Source organism: Uloborus diversus, chromosome 3, assembly GCF_026930045.1.
Source record: "Uloborus diversus isolate 005 chromosome 3, Udiv.v.3.1, whole genome shotgun sequence".
Classification (NCBI taxonomy): domain Eukaryota; kingdom Metazoa; phylum Arthropoda; class Arachnida; order Araneae; family Uloboridae; genus Uloborus; species Uloborus diversus.
The window spans coordinates 83,060,981-83,083,291 of record NC_072733.1 but is presented as its reverse complement, the minus strand read 5'-3'; the positions used below and the strand labels follow the sequence as shown (position 1 = coordinate 83,083,291).

The 22,311-nt window shown below is 33.5% G+C and overlaps 1 protein-coding gene across 6 annotated transcripts in view; it reads left to right on the top strand.

The window, feature by feature from the left end:
* LOC129219276 (C-terminal-binding protein-like) overlaps window positions 1-22,311 on the top strand; it is a 329,042-nt gene that overhangs the window by 161,318 nt on the left and 145,413 nt on the right. For 2 of the 6 annotated variants that reach the window (XM_054853612.1, XM_054853609.1), the window contains exon 1: window positions 19,544-19,710. The exons of 1 other annotated variant lie outside the window; for it this stretch is intronic. The gene's annotated coding sequence lies outside the window, so the exon portion shown is untranslated. Of the gene's footprint in view, window positions 1-19,543; window positions 19,711-20,728; window positions 20,866-22,311 lie in introns of those variants that run through there. 3 more of the 6 variants (XM_054853611.1, XM_054853607.1, XM_054853610.1) reach the window with 2 other exon arrangements.

Sequence of the window (22,311 nt, the reverse complement as noted above, 5' to 3'; positions counted from 1 at the left end):
GGGTATTTACCCAAGGCCTGGGTAAATACCCAAAAACTGGGTATTTTATAAAAAATGCAAAAAAGTGAATGATAATTTTTTTTTTAAAATCTAAATATGAAATAATTGGTAAAACTGATATATACATATGTATTACACAATTTATAATATTTTTCATTGAAAGACTTGATGAAATCATGAAAGAAACATATCGTGAACCAAAGAATTTTTCATTGTTCTAATTGGAGAAGTATAAGCAATTCATTATGAACTTCAGGATTTCAAAATCACAATCTAGGTTAGTCATATCCAAAATGAAAAAAAAGGAAGCATGAGGGATGTTTAGAAGAATAAACTGAGAAGTTATTAAGACTATGGTGTTATTTATTTAATTGATATTTAAGTGATAACATGGAAAATTAAGAAACAGTTTTCACATTAATAAGCAAAAAAAAAGCAAAATATTCTTTTCTGTTGCCTTGCTCATTTGCATTTGCTCCCCTGTAGGGTGGGAAGGTAAATATTTTTTTGGGTATTTATCCGAAGGCAAGGTAAATCCCCTAGTAATTGCGCATTTTGCAAAAATTTTTTAGGTAGTATTAAAAGATGACTATTTTCTTTTTTAAACATAAACCCTAAAATAAAAGATTAAAAATTTTAAATGAATTTTAAATGTTTATGTATATTATGTGTGTATATATATATATATATATGTGTGTGTGTGTGATACAGAATACACCTGAACAATTGAACTAAGTTTGGAGGAAATTTCTGCAAAAGATATAGGTAAATAAATAGTAATAATAAATTGAGCGACATTTCGTTACATTTTGATGTGATGCAGGGACATATTACTGGGTTATAAAAAACTAGGACCTTAAAAAATTGATGTTTGCTTTTTTTTTGTAACCAGTTAAGCTTTTTTCTTTTTGTAGAATGGCTTTTTATATCGGAAATTTGGCTATCAACATTGATTAGGCATATCCAACACATTTAATGTGAATATCATATTAGATTGCTAAGCTGTTTCACACAATAATTCTTTAAATATGTGATCAAAATAAAATTTTTGGGCAAAAATTTATTGTTTTGTATATGGTTGGTTTGTATATGTATATACATAATGGAATACATACAGAAAAGTATTTTAGTTGAACATAAATTTTTGAAATAAATACCCGGGTATTTACCCATTTTGGGTATTTACCCGGGTATATACCCTGGGTATTTACCCCTAAAAATAAATACCCGGGTATTTTACATCACTAGCTGCAGTACATGCAATATAGAGTAACAATGGGCAAAAGCACCACTTGCTAAACTAGAAACAATAAACTAGAGCTCAAACCTAAAACTAAAAGCAGGGGGTTTCGCCTCGACTAATTAGGAAAACAAGTTCCGATAATTAGTCATCCACGGGACGGTACCTGCCTTGGTGTGGTCTTTTCAATATTTTTCACTTTTATTATATATATATATATATATATATAAATCCATTTTCTATGAGAAGCCTAATTGTACTATTTTCATCGTAAAAAAACAATGCATAAAGACGAAAATGTTTCGAAAAAAATAAAGAAAAACCGCTTATGCAAAGCAAATTAAAACTAGCAATTCAGTCACAACGTTGCATACATTTATTTTTTAATAAATATCAACTCGGTGAAGCGTGAGCAAGCTGTAAAAGTCTTCTACGCATCTCACAGCGTCGGCAGATGATTGCCTTTTTGTGGATATGTTATAGGCCACCTGGTTTATCGCTATGGTGCATGGGCGAGCAGCTTTTCATAACGCGATGTTCAAGGTCGGCAGGCAATTTTCCAGCGTTTTAACTCCAGCCCGCTTCACCGTTTCTAGTAACAGCTACGAAGACCCAATCGATTTATTTGAAAAGAACAGCAAGCAGGTCATTCACTCTGAAAAGGGTGAGAGGAAACGAAAGATTCGAGGGATTAGATCATTTCTGTTGCAGCTTTGTTATATTTTTAATCACTGATCTTGACTTTTAGTTTAAGTTGATTACAAACGTTAATGTCGTTTGAAAATGAACTGTATTTTCTTCAAGCAAACATATAATTATAAAAATATTTAAAAAAAAAATGAATACTGATAAATCGGAATAGGATAATGGGTCGATAAATTATGAAATAATTTTTAATGCTACAATTTCTTCATTGCCATTTTTAAAAAAAAATATTTCGATATTTCAGATTGAGTTATTACTTTACTTCCGTAAATAATGATTCATGGGTTATTTTCTTAATATGTCAACTTATGCGTCCTAATGCTATATCTCTCAATTAAATATTTATTTCAATTATGTAATGACATTTTAGTTAAAATATTCACAAAGAGTCCTATAAATTTTATTTTTTAAAAATAAAACGTAGGTGAAATGTCATATCTGTCCCCTGTGCTTAACACACATTAGTCAACTTTTGGGCGAATTTAATATATTATGAGTATTTTATGACATAGTAAAACCATCTGCTTGAATGCGTCATATGCATATTCTCCACATTATTTATACATTTTGTTGGCCACATCATTTTGTATGTGTCCCTTTCCCAGGTACTGCCCCCCATACTGCCCGCAAGTAGAAAAAAAAAAGGTGATAAAGTTCTACAGGTGACGCGAATTGGGGATAAAATAGTTTTCAGTGCACAAAGAACTTTTCTTTCTGCAGAAAAGTAACATTTCAATGAAGTAACACATCTTCTAGGGTCTGTCAGCCTTGTTTTAAAAATCCATGTGTGCCTTAGTTCAATATCATTTCTGTGCCCTTAGTTATCTTCCAAGAAATTGAAAGTAAACATGAAAAATTTGGGTTACCGAAAGGACCCCAAACTTTTTTTCAGTTTATCTTCATTTCTGTCTTTCTGTTACTTTTGTTCCAGTACGCAAAAATTACTTCTTAAATTAAAAAATGTCTTGATGTAAAAATACTATGTTTATTTTTAAAGCGTGGTACTTGACACAATATACAAACATAAGTGATGCATAAATGTTTACCGTGCAAAAAATTAAGAATTCTTATGACAAATAGAAATATTTCTTCTAAATTCTAGATATCTTAAATACAAGTTTTCAAAGTATTTAAGTTAGGGGACAAAATTGGCATTTTTAAATAAAATTTAAACTTTGATTTTTTTTCGTTGCTGATCATCGATTTGTGTTCTTAAATGTCTTCTCTTTATATAAAAATCAACTAGTCTGACAACTAATAATGAGAGAAATTTTTCATACTTACCATTGGCAGAAGTTAACGTGTTGAGGAAATTATCCATATGTGTTTCTCCAATGTCATATTTGAAGAAAAAAAAATCAAGTTCTGAGAGGCAATTTTCTTTATCTTGTTTATAAATAAGTTTACACTATGTGAAGTAGACAGGAAAATTCAAATATGATAAATCATTTGCTTTCACGACAATGCAAATAATAACGATATTATTCACTATTTCAAAGCAACCCCTATTAAGCCACCACCTCCCTAACAAGATTTTTGTTGAAATCAGGTTTCGCTGTTTTTGTTTTAAGAATAAGCAGACAAGTTTAAAACATTGCTAAAAGGCAATAGTATAACGAATCCAAGACATCAATCATTGTTTTGCAAAAAATATTGAAACTCAAAATGAAATAGCAGACGAACTTTAAAAAAAAAAAACTGCAAGAATAACTGTTTGAAACAGTTTTTATTGTAGTATTTCAAAACAGTTGTTGTAGCATTTTAAGTCTGAAAATGCAATTCGTGACAGAACACTTCAAATAATTTAAATTGGCCAATCCTGAATGCAGTTCCTTTGAATTTTAGTTTCTCTGATTATAGGAATATGAATCCTTACATAAATTACTCTTCTAAAGTGGTCATGGTTGTAAAAAAAGGGTACAAAAACGCTATTCTTAAAGAAATTTATTTTAATGAAGATCATTTTGGGAGCGTAAAGTGCAATATGGACAGTATTCATGGGACGTCACTGAGGGTCAAAATCGTCACTGCAGTCAGTGCATTGTGGGAACTGTAGCACTATAGCGTATTGGGGGAACTGTATTCGGTACTACAGCGTATAATAACACTTGCTTTTGTGGTGTTTTCCCATCTGGTTCAAAAATTTCTCCACGGGAGGCTTCCGCCCCACTGACCGGAAACACGATTGACCAATCTGGTGTCTTCCAACTCTACGTAAGGTCTGAAGGGAGGGGCTTAGGTGCTCGGACATTCAAGGCTGTTTTCAAGAGTAAATTTCTAAGCTTAACAATCTGGCGCCCTAGCTTGGCGCAATTTTTAGCACCATTCGGGGTTCAGGGCAGGGGTTGGTATTGAAAAGTTCAACGTGGTAGAGAAATGAGCAACTGAGCCGCTATTCGGGATTCCCGGGGGGGGGGGGGGGGTCCTTCTGAGAATTTCCACGTGATGAAACTGGTTGCACGTGCCTATGCAAAATAGGGGCAAGTTCATTGAGAACAACCGTCAAGGTAGTAGACTGGAAATAATATTCGGCTCAGGCATCCAGTTCCAGGAAAACCGTCGTCTATGACTTGATTAATTATTTGTTTAAACTAAAAAATCAAATGCTAATTTAAAAAACAATCTACTTTATCAAAACCAATGAATAATATTTTATCACAAAAGAGCAAATAATTGCTTTTGTAAAATAGCTACTTTTAGCATTCATTGAATGATTGATCAGGAACTTGGGAGCTATTTTTTCTAAATTTTATTGAATAACAGTTGTAATAATTGATAATTATGCACATAATCAGATGTGCATTTAAACAAAATTCAGCCGGGGGGGGGGGGGGGGGGGGGTTGGAGGGTTCGTATTTGACGACTTTGCCAACTAACTTTAAAATATATTATCATCTCGAAAACCACGTTTCTGGGTCTCATATGCTTCTAAATTCTCAATAAAATTCAGTATTATTAGACGATTGGATCAAAATATTCACTTTTGAATGTAGCAGAGAATACATGTGCATAATTTTATTTATATTTTAGCGCAAGGGCAAAAATTGGTGGAATGCATGGGTTCACAAATGCCATTCTTTTTTTTTTTTCCAAACATATAGTAACTTTTTTCTTTAACTCTCTCTCTCTCCCACACACCATAACAGTTCCAGCTTCCACTTTCAGAGAGGTCATTATTAGCTTATAATAAAAATGAAAAAATCAGGAGAATTGCGTTACATTAAATGACTAACTATGGACACGGTTTAAAGTTTTTTTTAAAATTTAGATTGTTTTTGAACTGTGATGTTGCAGTTCTGGTTCTTGGGAAAAACTGATTCTCAGAGTGTTAGAGCTTAGAAATTGCAGTCGTATAGCTGTGAAATTTTCATTAATTTTCAACAACGGTTCATACATTTTTCTGACATAAATTGAAATGCACTGGTTTGAGCAGTTATGGTCACTTTAGTTTAGTAATGGCTGAGGCATACACAGAAATTTTGAAACCCGTCTAGAGATGTAAAATTTCCGGAAATTTTGAAGTGGTTTAAAAAAAACCGTTTTTTTTTTCGGGAAAAATTGGAAAAAATGGCCCCTCTCCATGCACGCCCCTGAATTATGGGCCAGGGCCATACTAAAAACTAAAACTGGTCATGCTAGCTGAGTTCAATTATTTTCATGAAATACACAAAACAGTATGTTAACTTTTATTTTTCTTGCAATATCATCAAATTTCAAGTAACCAATTCCAGCGTATTTAAATTAAAAATTGGATAAAATTTATTCATTGTCATTGCTTTTTTTGGGGTTTTTATCCTCATCTATGCCAATAATCGATAACGAGGTTAAGTAAAAATGACATATTAAGATCTTTATCATAAAACTTGTATGTTGTGAACCATTCTTTTGCTTCTCAGCAACTAGACCACTTGGAAAATTCGAAATTTCATTGATGATTTGTTTAATTGTAAGGTACAACTTAAAGCTAAATAAAGACTTTGTTTAAAAACAAAAATCTTCAAAATAACAGAATTTTTTAAAGAATACTAAGCACTTCACACAATGTACTCAAAAGGAAAACAAGACTGTTTTGGTTCAGGAAGGACAATTATATCAGAAAGGACAAAGTATTCCCATAGTTTTCAATTATTCCAAGAAAAAGACTTCACTAAAGAAAAAAGTGCGTTCAAGTCATTTCAAACCAAACTTTCCCATTAAGAAAAATATGCATGTTTCAACACTCAAATTTATCATTAAAAGCTAAATAATGATAAAACATTCTCTACGTGAGCCGTACTTTTCTTCGTTTGTGAAGCCTTTTTCTTGGAATGAAAACTACACGGATACTTAAATTGTCCTTTCTGACCCAGAATAGTTATTTTGTCCTTTTGAGTGCACTATGAAAAGTGCTTAGTATTTAAGAAAAAATTCTGTTATTAATCGCATTTTGCAAAAGCGATTTTTGACAATCGGACGGAAGATGGCAAACACCGACTCCAAGATTTTTTTTATCCATTTATTTATTTATTTTCATTCCCCTCCCCCTAATGGGAAGGGGTTAAACCTCAAAACATAGATTGAAATACTAATTCCTTTTTATGAAAATTTAGCGTTGTACCTAAGATGCATACAGCGTTAGAAATTAAACTTGAATATCAAATTTTCCAATAGTTAGGATTTTAGAAGTAAGATTACTTTGAAATCCCTTGTTTTAAAATAATTGAAAAGGATTAATTTGCTCTCACTATCAGCGCATAACCAGCGGCGTAGCGTACCTTTCTGCCGCCCGGGGCAGGCACCAAATTTGCCGCCCCTCTTACACTCTCCTGCTAAATGCACCCCAACCCCCTAAAAACGACGTTTTTAGTATTTTACAGAACGAAAACAGGATTTTATTATTCAAAACAAGTTTTACATTTTAATATAATCTTACATCAACAGGATATATTGTTGATCGAAATATTTTTCAAAAATTATTAAATTATGAGAGATAATATTTTTCTTAAATCAAAACTTTTAAACGTGATCAAAAACTGCATATACTGGTAGTAATTCTTAAACCTTTTACTGGAAAGAAGAAGAAACAAAAATATGATTACAAATTAACTGATAGATACATATATATATACTTGAAAAGATTTTTTCTTTTTAACCTAAACTATTAATTTTCTACTTTTCATCAACGAAAAATCTTTAACAACACTATCAATGTCGATTGTATCAGTCTGTTCTGTAAAATGTTGTATAAAATGTCATCATATAAAATGACCCCCTGAATCCAAATATGACCACCGTTTCCCCCTACCCATCCCATTTTAGAATGCTGGAGATAGTGCCACTTCCTCCCCCTTCAAATTGTTTCTGTTTTTGGCTGTTTTAAAGTCGTTATTTTTATTTGGAGCGGGAGAGGGCATTATGTTTACCGTTAACATTCTTCTGAGGAACTAAAGAAAATAAGAGTTAAAAACATGAACATTTGTCCCAAGGAGGGACCTTAAGGTGGTACCTAAAATACCCAAATATATTTTAAAAAATCATCAAAACGATCGTTTTTTTTCTTTTTTCTTCCACAATTTGCTTTCGATTGTACTTCTCGATGAAAAATCAAAATATCGGCTTCATTTCCATGAGTTCCATGTCCGAAAAAATGTGCACGTTGAAAAAAAAACATGCAAATAAATAAATAAATAAAATAAATACAAATTTAAAATATATATATATATATACATCTTGAAGCACATACATCTTGCATATGAGCCGACTCCACAGACCTTTAGTTGCAAACCTTCCTAAATCATTTATATTTATTGAAGTTACGATCACACATATAGTGTCTGTTTATCACGAGAAGGCACACCGCCACGCCTCCTCGAATGCAGAGTTCCATTTTATGCGGGATGATCGGTAAGCAATCTACGCGCTTCTAAAGGAGACAACCAGACAGCCTTAACCTGAGCGTGCATTTTAATGTGCAAAAAAGTCTTAGCGTCCTTTACATCACTTGATTCACTAGTCTGTTGTCATTTTAGTTATTCTTACATTTTATAAATTGCTGCTTTTGCAACAAAATGCTTCTGATCCGGCCAAAAACAGCTAAATAGACTCATCGGATACCACGTGACGAAGAAGGAGTCAAGTACCTTCTCGTGGAAATAGACAATAAAAAAAAAACTCCATATTAAAATGTACGGGGTAAACTTCGAAAATACCTGTCTGATTTCGTTAAATTTTTCAGTTTGCCTAGGTTAGTGTTGAGAAGGTTTAATAGACCTTTTTGAAAAAAAGACGATTAATAATTCTTTTTTTATTCGAAATTGACGGTTTGGACCCAAAAACGAATCTTTCTACCACGGGCGGACTAAGTCCCCTAAGAGTGGGCCAACCTTGACTCCAAAACCCGAAGAGCGTAAAAAAAAAAAGTGCATAGAGTTGAGGGCGCAAAAAGAAACAAGCGCACAGGTTCGGGGGGGGGGGGGCAAATAAAAAAAAAAGGAGAGGGAAACGGGGACGGTCAGGTTTGAGAGCACACACACAAAAAAAAAAAAGATACTTATGATCAAGGGCGCTAAAAAAAACCACAGGCGCATAAGGCTTTTGGGAACACGTGGAGACACACTCACGGAGTTAGTTAAGGCAATGACCAGGGGTGTTCCCATCCCATAGGATATTGTACTCCATATACGCCGTATACTCTCATTTTTTTGACATATAACGTATACCCTCAAGCTTCAAAAATTGTCATATTATGACATATTGCATATATGATCGCACACAGATATTGTACGTAATGGATTACTGGGAGTAAACCCTCAGAAAAATTGGCGAGAACATCACTGGCAATAACTGCTTTCAGGGCAAAGCGGACTGGTCTGCGGGCCGATGCGCCCTCAAACGTCCTTTGTAAGCCTTCGTTTTTTTTTTTTCCCCGGCGCCCACAAACTTGTGCGCCTATGAAAATTTCTTTCTTGCTTTCATTTGGGGGGGGGGGGGAGCGGAGGCCTTGAAACTGAACGCCTTTGTTTTTTTTACGCACTCAAACCTGTGCACTTTTGTTCCCCCTGAAAAACTTTGCGCCTTTAAACCTCCGCTCTTTCGTTTTTTGCGTTTTTGAACCTGTGCACTTTCGTTTCTTATTGCGCCCTCAGAACTGTGCACCCTCGTTTTTTTGTTTTGCTCCCTCAAAGCTATCCGCATCCTTTTTCATTTTGAGCCATATTAAGAAAACAAACTTTTGTAGCCATGGTCAGAAATCGTTTGTGTTCATTCAAGACTTAACTTAAGCATAAAACTTAACTCTGCAAACTCCACCTTCCACCGGCCTCTACGAGCGAGACCAAACCTGGGTCGTGGCATCTATGCCCTACACACGCACACAACACACACACATGCCTAAACACACACACATGCCTAAACACACACACATGCCTAAACACACACACATGCCTAAACACACACACATGCCTAAACACACACACATGCCTAAACACACACACACGCCTAAACACACACACGCCTAAACACACACTCGTGAATCTTGATTGCGAAATACATAATTTGAATTAAAGACTTAAAATATTCAAATTTTTAAAAAAATTTATGTTACCGTATTTACGTCCTTGAACGTGTGCGCCTTCGTTTTTTTCTTTTTTTTACGCCCTCTAACCATTTGTGTACCTTTTTTTTTTTGCGCCCTTTGGTAGTCAAGGTTGGCGCCCTCTTGGTGGGACCCAGTCCACCCCGCACTGCTTGTCGATTTTTGTGATATTTATAATCCTCTTCAACGAGGTTGAACTCTCTCTTTTCGTCTTACTATGCCAGCTCCAGTTATAAATAATCCGCATACATGTTAGTATCCAGTATTTTGCTCGTGGCTGAACGAGAAAAATTTCCTAAGCCAATTTAGAACTGAAGAGTAAAAAAAAGTTTTTGATGTTCATTTAGTGAGACACAAGTCGCCATTCCTTGCAAAATGCCGTCTTAAAAAAAACTTTTAATTTTATTGTAGTGTTATAGAATTTGACGCCCCTAGCAAAGTGCCGGTCGGGGCGAGTTCCCCCCCTTCCCCCCCCCCTACGCTACGCCACTGCGCATAACATATAGATGTTGATCAAATCGTTTGCTTTAAATTTTTGAAAGCTGTAACTTGAGAGAAAAAAAATCCTTTTTGCTAAGTCAAAAAACCTTTCTTGAGAGGGTGTGGTCAGCCCCGGGTGACATCCATCTGGTCGGTGATGCCCTAAGTTCATTTCAGAGTTCATAAAAACAATAAATGCTTTTTTTTCTGAAAAATTTCCCCCATTAACCTTAAATTATACTTCATCTCTAGGGCAGGGCACATGGTATATGTACGTCTGGAGCAAGTCGTACACAAAATGTAAAAGTAACATATTGTGTCATAAATAATCCTGCATTTATCTTACTCACAAATACAAACCCCAGTTGCTTAAAATATCATTACAAATTAGAATTTATTGAAGTGATTTGCTGCTACTCATCGGTAACTTCTAAACAATTCTATGAATAAAATTGTGAAATGAAATTTGAAACATTGTCAGATGCTTTCATTTTTTGTTGTAAGTGCAAATTAAACTTTGATTACAAAGACTAATTTTTAATAGGTTGTTTTTATAATCAATATTTGATATTTCAATAGGTGTAAAAATTAGAAATTAAAGTGCTACAAAATTTAAAATGCAATTGCTTTTTCTTAAAAAAAAAAACTTTAGCTGCACTTTTTATTCATCGAGGTATGTAACTACATCAGTGATTTTAAGTAAAAACATTAGCTGTTAATGTAAACTCGCAATAAATTAAGGTTTTACATTTATTACTAATTCATATTATGGATTTTTTTCTGATTATAGTGTCATATTTGTTTATAATAGTAAAACTAATGTAATGTGTCAGAAGACTTAATAAACATTTAAAAGCAACAAGATTTAAATTTATGGTCTTTGCATTTTTTAAAAATATTTAAGTTTATTTAAATGAGAAAAAAATAATAAGTAAGAATTTTAATTAATATTGTGATATGGTATTATACTGATACTTTCTTTCATTGCATAATTAATGTTTCTTTGGGAATTTTCGAAGTTTTAAATTTGTTCACCATGCAGTTGTCGAATGTTGAAGTAGGGGAATGTGGGACAAAAAGTGAATAAGCGGGGCAAAGTGAAATGGTGAAATATTTACTCTGCTTTTAGCACCACCTTTCTAGTAATATTTTAACTATGTAGTAAATAAAAATGGAGGCTATTTCAGCTAAGAAAAAAATAACTCTGAAAATCATAGAATATGATAACACAAGCAATTTTCAAAAAATGATTCTCATATTGTAATATTTTATTGTAAGTCGAAAATTATTTTTGATATTATTAAATGATAAATTTCTTGTAATTAACATTTGAAATATTAATTGAGACCTAATATTCGGTGCAACATTCATTTAGTTAATATTAAGCCTATTAGCATTTTAATTATTTTGTACAATTAGACAAGTACATGCGGGGAAAGTGAAAAGTTAATTTCGTTTAATTATTGAATCATTCATTGAATCTTTTACGTATTTTTTATTAATTACGTTATTAGCTTACTTTAATTTAGTAATTCACTTATTTTTCATTCATACACTTATTTTCTAATTCATTTACTGTTTATTCATCACTCATTTATTTGTCCTCATACATTAATTAATTTAGTTAATTATTTATTTCCTTTAGCACCTTTTCATTTATTCATTCAATCTTTTATTTACTGATTCCTTAGATCAAAAATATTTTTTATAATCGAATAGAAAACATTTCATTTCAAAAGTACTATTTCATTTTTCACTTTGCCCCATGAAAAAATAAAGCGAAAATTTTCCATTTTGTTCTTGAAAGCAAAAATTCGCCGCCGAAAACGAAAAATACCATTACAATGCAAGTTTTATTATAAAATACAATGTTCTTTCATGTACTGTAATTTTAAAAACAAATTTCCAATTCGTTAATTTTGAAAAAGCTCAGTCAGCTGAACCATTTCAATTTGCCCCACATTCCCCTACTCTGCCAAAACAAATAATCGGTTTGTCTGCCGATATACAGTATACGAATACCAAGTAATCCGTGCATCTCTAAAAAAAATTAATAAAGAAAGTTGGAATACGGGATTGCTTTTTTAAAAACTTATGTAAAGTTTGTTACAGTTGTATTTTATTTTTATCCTCATTCCGGCAACTTTATCAAAATAAGTTTTTCATTTATGTTTTTCCTTTATTTATCCTTGTTGATTTCTAGCTGCTTTTTTTCATTGTGCTATACTCTAATTTTATAATCTGTGCACAGGCTGCAAAGTTTTGATAATTTCGATAATTTTGTAACCTTCTCTATGGTAAAATCAGTGTTTTATTAAAAATAAAATGGTATTTATAACCAGTTGATCATTCATTTGTCACTAAAATAATTTTTATTCACTTAAGACATTAATTATGCAGTTTATTATTATTTGGGAATTTAAAGCTTAAAATATAATTGTGTTGTGATTTTTTTTTTTATTTCCTAGGTTGGCAATAAATACTTTCATTATCAATTTGAGCGAGAAAAGTAAAACACGCGAAATTTTCGCCACAGTAATACGAGTCTTTTCCACCTTTCTCAGCACCCAACATGGCCGCCACTCACTCACAGTGTACTTCTGACGCGACAATAGGAGTAGATAACGCCATGTTCCCACCTGCATTCCTACCTCCTTGTCAATCAATCCTTCCACCATGTATTGGCATTTATCGATATTTAGGGATCGCCAAAACAGTTTATTTTAGACAGTGGGCAAAGATGGCGATGGAGTGGCTCAGACTTTCAGATCTCTGTTAAGAAGGAGGTGTTGGCCACGTGGTTTCGATTGACAAGCTTATCTTGATGTGTTTGACAGTTTGGGCCAGTTGGAACCTCACCGCTTTTGTGCGGCTTATCAACTCTTTTTTCTATTTAAAAATGAGATTTTTTAAGTTTTTAACTAAGAAACGTTGAAACAAAAAAAGATAAACGATTGATTTGATACGAAATACTGTCTTTATTATCGTATTTTCATGGTTTAAGCCTCTTTGGTTCCTCATCAGAAACATGATGAAAACTCGAATTCTCTTTTGACTTTTCCCTTTTCTCGGCATTTTTCATGCAGTCATAAGTCTGGGTAAGCCCGAAGCATGTTCATTATGCGCATAAAATCCAGTAATCCTTAAATAAAACGAGTTTTCTTACCACTGCTGACCCTACATATTTGGTCAAAATACCCGCAGACTGATAGCTGATGGGACCGTTGCCAAACCATGAATAAGGTCCATTAACATAGTATAGTGATATAATTTTTGATAAAAGTCTCAGCTATCAATGTGTTTGGTCTTCAAAATACACAAACTACGAATAATATGATAAATGAGCAACATTAAAAATTACAACATAGAACAAACTTGAACAATTGTACATTATCATTAATTTAAGTTCATATGAAAAGGGCAGAGAAGATTATTCATAATACTAGCTGCTTCACGCAATCCACTTAAGAATGCTCCATGAAGAGTAGCAGGATAATTGCTACTTGTATGTTCGCCAGCAAAGAAAACTGTAGGTTTGTTGAAAGTTCCTTGCTTATTAGAGAGTGGTGAGACAGGCATGCCAGTAAATCGTAATCCCCGAGACCATCCGTGCTCTCTCCATCTACTAAAAGCATATTTTAATGGCCATGACGCATCTTTATTGCCGAAAATTTCTTTCAGAACAAAAATGCATCGATGCATAGTATCTTCTACACAACAGCCTCCCCACTTTTCTTTCTCTTTGTCGGCAGCTTTTCCAGAAAACAATGCAATTAGAACTGGAGCTTTGCACAAACTCCAGAACGAAAAATGCCCCCCTCTCTTTATTTGGTGAAGATCCAGCATAACCAAACATAATGACATTTGGATCCCAAAATACACGGTCGAAAAATAAAACGACTTCAGTTAAGTTTCCAAACCCAAGCCATTGAATAGCATCTACTTTCGAAGTTGGAATTGGAGGTACGAATTGAATAGCAATGGCTCAGGTAGAATGGAGTGTTTTAGAACCCCAAGAGGAAGAGTGCATAGCACAGCATCTCCTTCAAAACTAAACACTTCAGAAATGTTCATGGCTGAAACTTCCACATCATGAGGATAATACTGAATGCTGTTTACTTCCATGTCCAGGGAGGCGACAGATCAGGGAAAAATCAGGGAAGTATCAGGGTATTTTTAAAAAATAACAAAAAAATCGGGGAAAATTGATTTTATGAAGAGAAAAATTCTTTTTTTCTGCTTTACAAAATTAAGTACTTTAATTCCCTACGCATTTTTCGCCAATTATCTGTTTAAAAAAAAGTAAAATTAATGAGGTGCGATTATACACTGCCGCATATTTGTGCATCTTTTTTTTTCCTCAATGTCAAAGCATTGAATCTTATTAACCACAGGATGAACTTCCAAAGATTGCTCCTGTGTCTGTTAGGTTGTTTATTTTACCTAGCTTGAAATTTCCTTTTACGCTTTCAATGCTACGTAAAATAAACAACCATACAGACAAAGAGGAAGCCTTCATTAATGCCTTAGCTCCTTTGCCTTTATTCCATTGTCTCGAAGTAATTAAGTACTGTAATCACGATTTCAAGAAGAAATCTTTGGTTTTTGAATTAATACTATAAAAGCTTAAAAGTTATTACTTCTTTGGGTTTTTAATTTAATTGCGAAAATTGAACTTTCAATAAAAAAAAATTTGTTTTTTGCCATTATACTATTTGTTGTCACCGCAGATTATAAAGGTTTTTTTTTTCTTCAGACTTAAGTAAATCTTTAATTTCATAACCAAGTTGTATTCTTTTATATATTTTGATATTAACTAAATTCTTTTTTTTCTTTTTTTCTTGCATTTCAAAGTTGTTTGTTACAAAAGCAATCTAAGATTTTTTTTCGTTACATACTGAAATCATTTGAAATAGAGTTAACTTGAGTACTTAAGTAAATATCTTTATTTTTTTATTGTTAAAATGCTGTATTCATTCATTAAAACCTATGTTCTTGATTAGAGAAAAGCTCCCTATGAATGGATGTCAAATGGTTTCATCTGTTTTGCATAAATATGTCAATTAATTATATAAGAATAACTACATTACTTCTATTCTTTCACTATTACTTGGTATTCTTGCAACAATTATTATGATGTTTGAAAACGTAGTTCCAAATAATTTCACTTACTTTTTAGTTCTATCATAAATACACATGTTTTTAAGAGTAATTTTAATTGTTTCTTAAAATTCTTATGCTAAGTGGTATCTGGAAGTAAAGTATTTTTTTTTAAATTTTCTATAATCTTTCCATTGTATAAAAATTTAATATACCGTTTTGTAAGTTTCCTCCCCCCCCCCAAAAAAAAATTGTCTTTGTTTCAAAAACTATTTTATTAAAAAAGTAGCATCCTTTTAAAATATATCTTTAGTTCAACAACTTTACACAGCTTAAAATGTTTAAAATACTTCATTTTATACAAACATACAATGGATGTACGTTTATACAAACATACATACGTAGTCAGGGCCGTATATGGAGGGGGGGGGGTAGACGGGTTTGCCCCCCCCCCCGAAACTCGAAATGTTTTGTACTGTAAAACAGAAGAAAGGTTTTTTTTTACTTTCTAATGTCAGAAAAGGAAAATAACAAAGTTTTTTATTCTTAATTTTGTAACCATTAAACAAGTGAAAATTCGAAGAAATACAGAAAACGCAATTCTAGTTCTCATTAGCTGCAAAAGCATACTTGAAATTTAGACCCTTAATTAGGACTTCCTGCTCTCTTTCCCAATTCAATTCAGGGCCAAGGCAGGATCTTGGCAGTTTGGTAGACTTGAACTTTTTCAGGGGGCGTGCACAGAAGTTTTGGGGCCCGTCACAAATGACTTTTTCGGACTCCCCTCCATAGTCCATATTGTTTACCCCTATTTTCCTACCTCTAGTTTCCGATTAGACTAATATCTGGTTACCAAGATGTGCCAAATTCAGCTCTTTGATACATCTTGAGTAAAAAAATGCAAAAACCATGATTCTCGCGTTTTTGTAGCATATTTTTCAGGATACATTTTTTGTGACTGATAATGTTCCATGTTTTAACATTTATTTAATTACCGAATTCAGTATTTTGGAAGCTCTTTTGTTATTGCTTGTTTTTATCTTACTTTAACTGTATACTGTTAAAATCTTAAGCATGAGAAAAAAAAAAACACTTCCTCTATTTCATTTTCTGCACGTGATTTTTTAAAAAAAAGTTTGTTTTGAGAATATTTCGTTACATTTATTTTTAACTTAAAACGGGTGTGTCTTACAAAGTTATAATCATTTTGTAAGATGTGCAATCAACTTCTGAAAAGTGCAAATAAAGTGCTTCAAATAATTTCAACTGTTTTAGAGTCTTTGAAAATTATTTAAGTTTTTAAAATTCCTTGAAAAGTTCTTCAATTTTGTCTCTTATCAAGAAAGTATAAATTGTCCAAATGGCCAGAATATTACTCTTTCGTTCTTATTTTCTGAATTTCTACACCATTTCTATTAAACCATTTTGTGCTATTTGTATACTGTAGGAGGGCATTTGATGAAAAGGGGGGGGGGGGGGGTGATCAAAAACAAACTACAGTAAAAGAGGATGTGCTTTTCTTTTCTCCTCTCTGGTCGATTAATGTCAACGATTTGTCGAGCAAGCAATTTTTATTTTTAACCGACTTCAAAAAGGAGGCGGTTATCAGTTCATACCGTATGTATGTTTTTTTTTTTGTTTGTCCACTCATAGCGTCTCACCTAGTGAACCGATTTTGATAATTCTTTTTTTAATGGATAGAGGATGGCTCAACTTAGGTCCCATTACTTTGTTTGACCATATTTGTTCTTTAGATAAAAAGTTATGGGCAAAAAACAGTAAATTTCCCTATTAAATGATTAGAATCATATTGTAACGAAGTTCGCTCTTTTCATCCGTGGATAACGGTGACTCAGTGGTAGAATTCTCGTCTCCCACACGAGCAACCCGGGTTCAAATCCCGACTAGGACAAAGTGAATTTTACTAAAATTTCGTTTCTACTGTTTCCCGTATTTTCTCGAATGTTCTATTAATTTCTGTATCTTTTCAAGTCTGGAAAGTTCCAGCACTTTTTCAAGTTGTATATAAGGAGATGTAACGTTCATTCGTGGTTCTGAATAAAGATCTCGAGTTGAGACTAACGAGTATTCGCTTCATTTGGCTTTCACATTGTCTTCGCTATCTTCATCTACGCGACAATATGAAACTCATTGTTATAAAAGTTTGGTGCCATATAACTGTAACATTAATAGTAATTGTAATGATAATTTTGAATAAAGGCTTTTCTAAAGCAATACAGTGATATAGAGCCGCACTTCTTACTAGGTAACTTCTTACTTTTACTGAAATATCTACATTTACACTAAAAAGAATGAAATAAAAAAATTTTGAAAAAAAAAAAAAAAATAGAACCGACTTCAAAATTGCTCTAAAAAGTGAAAAATAATTTTATTCTTTAAACACCATCGATAATACTTTTAAACATAATTTTTGAAGTTGGTGCAAAAACAAAAAGTAAAATCCATTGTACCCATGCTTCGTTCATATTTTTATCAAAAAATCATCCAAACTTAGGAACGAAACATTTATATCGTTACTCAAATATGCTGTCATCAATGCGTAATGCATGTGGTAGTGAAGAAACTGGACGTGGTTAAATTTATACTTGTAGTTGAGTTATGGCTGTGAATGATTTTATCGATCGTTTTTGCGCCAACTTCAAAAATTATGTTTAAAAGTATTATCGATGGTGTTTAAAGAATAAAATTATTTTTCACATTTTAGAGCAATTTTGAAGTCGGTTTTTTTTTTTTTTTTTCAAAATTTTTTTATGATTAATCTTGATTTACAAAAGAATGCATAACTTTTAAAAGACTTTGTTTCCTCTTTTTATTCTTCATATTTTTGTAGTCTCAATTACCCCATATAAGGCCTTAAAATACAGATTTGTATATCTATTTTTCAAGAAATTTCCCCCTGAAATTATGGATGTTCTACTTCCGACTTATCCTCTCCTGTTATCATTACCGCTACAAGGTGAATTAAAAAATAATAAGAAACTAAAAATAACAATCCAACAGTGGAGGAATCATTAAAAATCAAGACAAAATCTATGTCAAATACTTTTATGCGTATATATATATATAATGTGTATTACGGCAATGTGCGAATCCGGGCCCCTCCCGAAAAAAAATATTCTGGATACGGCCTTGGACGTAGGGGGAAGGAACGTGGGTTTGGATTTTTCCATCGGAAATAGTTCAAATTGGAGCCTCGAAATGCGATGATTAGCCATCTTTGGTAGCGCTAAGGGAAGGGATGAAGTCGGGAGTTATAACTCAACTTTTGAATATTGAAATTTCAAAAACGTAATGTTACTGGGTCTACATTGATGTTAGGGGAAGAACTAGAGATCGAGGGCTCGCCCCCAGAATTTTTTCGGAATTGAAGTTCTAAAAACGTAATTGAAGGGGCCTCATTAACGGAAAAGTTTTCGATTCCGGCGATTTTTACGAAATTGAAGCTCTAAAAATTCAAATTTTTTGCCGATCTTCGATGACATTGGAGAGAGGGAGTTGAGGGACTCTCCCTTGGAAAAATTTTCGAATTAAAGTCGTGAAAAAAAAAGGGTGGTAAAGGGGGGGGGGGGGGGATGGAAAAACCTTTAAAAAAATGTTTTTTTGAAAGAAATGTTTGTTTCCATGGGTGTAAGAAATACTTTCACGCAAATATAAAAACAAGTTTTACATAGTTCAACTAATTTCTGAAATTTACAGCTTAATACCAGTTATTTACATATGATCAAAAACCTTTTTTTGTTTCCTCAATTCGTTGTTGGTCCCCCAACTGAATACTAGACTTAATTTTTGTTGGAAAATGACAGCCGGAGTTTACTCTATGTGAAAAAAATTGCAGAGCAATTGGTGTTTTATTTCTCGAGAAATCTGTAAAAATGAACTTTTCTAAGTATCCCAATACTTTTAGTCAAAAAGTGTGTATTGCTGCTGATTATTTTTCTCGGCATTTGTTTTGTTTTTGACTAATTGCTCATTTAGTGAGAGCAAGATGAAAGTATATAATTAACCAACACTTTATGGATACACGCAAAATGCTTTTTTGGAAGCAGTAAAATATAGTTTTGACAGGTTTTCTGTCTAAAGAAGTCTCCTTCTCACTTGATGCTACTTGACAGTAGGACTTGTTTATTTCTTTCAGAGTACGTGCTTCTTGATTGAGGTGTTTATACAAGAAAATGCTGCGGGAAGGGGGGGGGGGGCAGCTTGGATATTCCTAAAGGTAGATTATCAGGTAATCTCTGCGGTAATATCTTGTATCTCCTTCCTCTTCACCCTACTCCACTACTATATCTTCAGCGCACGTCATGCAAGGTTGAGATAGGCGTCGACCAATCCATTCCCTTCAATTTCTATTTTGTCCCCCCCCCCATGAGCTTTTCTTCCTTCCACCACTTCCACGCTGAATTGTTAACGTATTACAATAGGCTTCTTGCTAGCGCGGTCTTGCCTTTCTTTCCTTCCATTACTAGTGCTTGGGAAATAGATGAACCATGTGGTTGTGCGACTGCATTACTGGTATACGCGAACAATTTTTCTCGGTGGCGGTGCTGGAGTTTATGTTGTGTACGGAGGTGCCAGTTTTGGAATAAAAGTGGTGAGTAATTTTATTAATTCCTTCATTTGAAACTCCGAAGTTTGCTTCTAAATTTAAGCAGAAAACTGAAAATCATATTGGTCAAGCATGCGAGCAAAATGTTTTTTTTTCTTGTTTATCTAACTTTAATATTTGAGTCAAAACCACTTTTCTTCAACGAAATAGTTGAATGCAAATGAATCATTTTGACAATGACTATACATACTTCACATAAGAAGGCTCCAGAAACTTGCATGAAAACATCAATTCAGTACCATGCGCAGCTGATTAGTAATCATAATTTGAAAAGCGCGCCGTATTTCTGTATATTTATAAAGGTCAAAAAAATATTTCTTCAAGAAACCGGCAATGGATGAAGCCGCTTAACATGCTTAAAATAAGTTTTCTGTACGATTTTAAAATGCTTTACTGAATCAGGGATTTTTCTTTATCGTGTTTACCCTTTTTTGAATAACGTCGTTTCGTGTGAAATGAATTTCCATGGTTGCTAAAATTCAAAGACTAGATTTTAACATAAGTCACACATTTCCATGAGATGAAGTACAAATGCAATACTTTGTTTTCAGTTCTTGATACTTCAGTTCCATTAAAAGCGGCGAAAGAGACTGCATAACCTACTTGTTATGTTTACATGCGTAACTGGAGAAATTATTCAAGTTTCGTACCACTAGGATGAACTTGGTCCTATTGGATAGCGAAAAAGTTTGTTCGTGCGTCACTTCTGACGTGACGCTTCGTGGCTATTAGAACAGGAAATGGTATAGGCACTTCGCAAAAGCACTGGAACGAAATTTTTTATTTTTTTCTTTTTGGCTGTGCGTATCTGAAAGGGTGAAAAGAAATGGCGGCAGCCATTTGAATGATGCTCTCGGTTCCGTTAGTACCCGCCATACTTATTCAAAGATTTTTCGTAGTAGCTCGTACAGAGAGGCGTGCAAGGACCGGGCACCCGATGTCAAATCAGAAGGTTGGGAAAACTATGCGAGGAAGGGGGGGGGATGGGGGTGGAATACTGTGACGGCAACGCGCGCTTGGTCGTGTTAGCTTAAAACAGATGTAGTGTCTTCTCGTGGGATAAAATGTGTATATTTATTTTTGCTGAGTGGAAGCGTTTGGAGTTTTCTTTCATTATGATTTCTTTGATATCGCAACAACGTGAGTATTGGTCTTTTTCGAAAACAACTTGTACGATGGGAAGAAATTTCTTAAATTTCTGAACACTCAGCGCGAGAAAAAGAGTTCAAAAATTCCAGAACAATTTCACACGAGTGCTCACTGTTATTCATGTGTTTGACTGCGCACAAGGCCAGGTTAGGCATGGGCACATGGGTCACGTGCTCAAGACACAAACATTTTAGAGGCACCAAACCTGTAGGTCAAGTTTTAGCTTCAGGGGTCGGCGACCTGCGATAAAAAATTCAAAATTGCTCCTTTAGCTTTTTTCTTGCAACTCAGATTGCAGAGTACCTGGGGGGGGGGGCTCCATAATTAAAAAAATAAATATACACTATTAAGGCGAGGGGCAGCACTTAACATCGCCTGGGGCGGCAAAACAAGAGCTGGCCCTGGATTTAATTGGACTCATTTCGCATTCGCCTTATATCAAGATAATTATATCTTGAAATTTATTTTTTCTCTAAAAGCTACGTACAGAAAAAAAATTCCTATTCGATACTTGATTGAAATATGCAGAAAGACATCATCAAATAGTAACATCGAGCTCTTGAATGCAAAAGAAAAAATTTAAATGTTTATCCTCTGTCTGCGCATGCTTATGACCAACGCCGGAGCACGTGACCGATCATTTAAAATTACGTCACCGCGAGAAAGTTCTGAACGTATGTATTAGGTAATTAGTATGATCCTGAAACATCAAAATTTTATTAAAGCACAATAGTAATTCCTTTAGTTACCCAGTGTTTTTTTTCCCTTTCAGTGATTCTATTTCAAATAACTTATTCGGGGGGCGGGGAAGATTTAAAGAATCTTCACTTCCGGAACGGGCATGAAGATATTACGCATTCTTCGGTGTTATGTTAAAAGTAGGCGTTTGCAAGATATTTTCTTTTTTCTTCCGCTCTCGACTGACATGATCGTTTTCTGTCATACGAGGAACTTTTAAATACTTGTGACAATCTGTAACAAAAAAAATAGGGAGAGATATTTAAGTAAAAGAACAGTTCGTGAAAAGTTAGTTATTGAAAAAACTGTTAATCACTTACATCATAAATATGAGAGATGCACCGACTATTCGATTGGTATTCAGTATATTGTATATTCGGTTCGGCAGAACACTTCAATATTTGGCAACAACAAAGTAAACAAACTAAAATGTTTGATGATTGGTAAGCAAACTTTTTTATGCGTCAGAATCAATTCAAACTGTTACATTATTTTTATCACATTCAAAACTAACTTTAGTAAAAGAGAAAACAGTTGTGTGTTAAGTTTTGTAGCTGTTAAAATATTCTTCAATCTAATGCAACATTACATTAGCCTTACTACTACAAACTTATTTAAATATGACACAGCACCCTGAATTAAAAGAAAAATGTTAAGTAGTAAATATATAAAGTCAATTTATTACTGTTTAACTGCTCA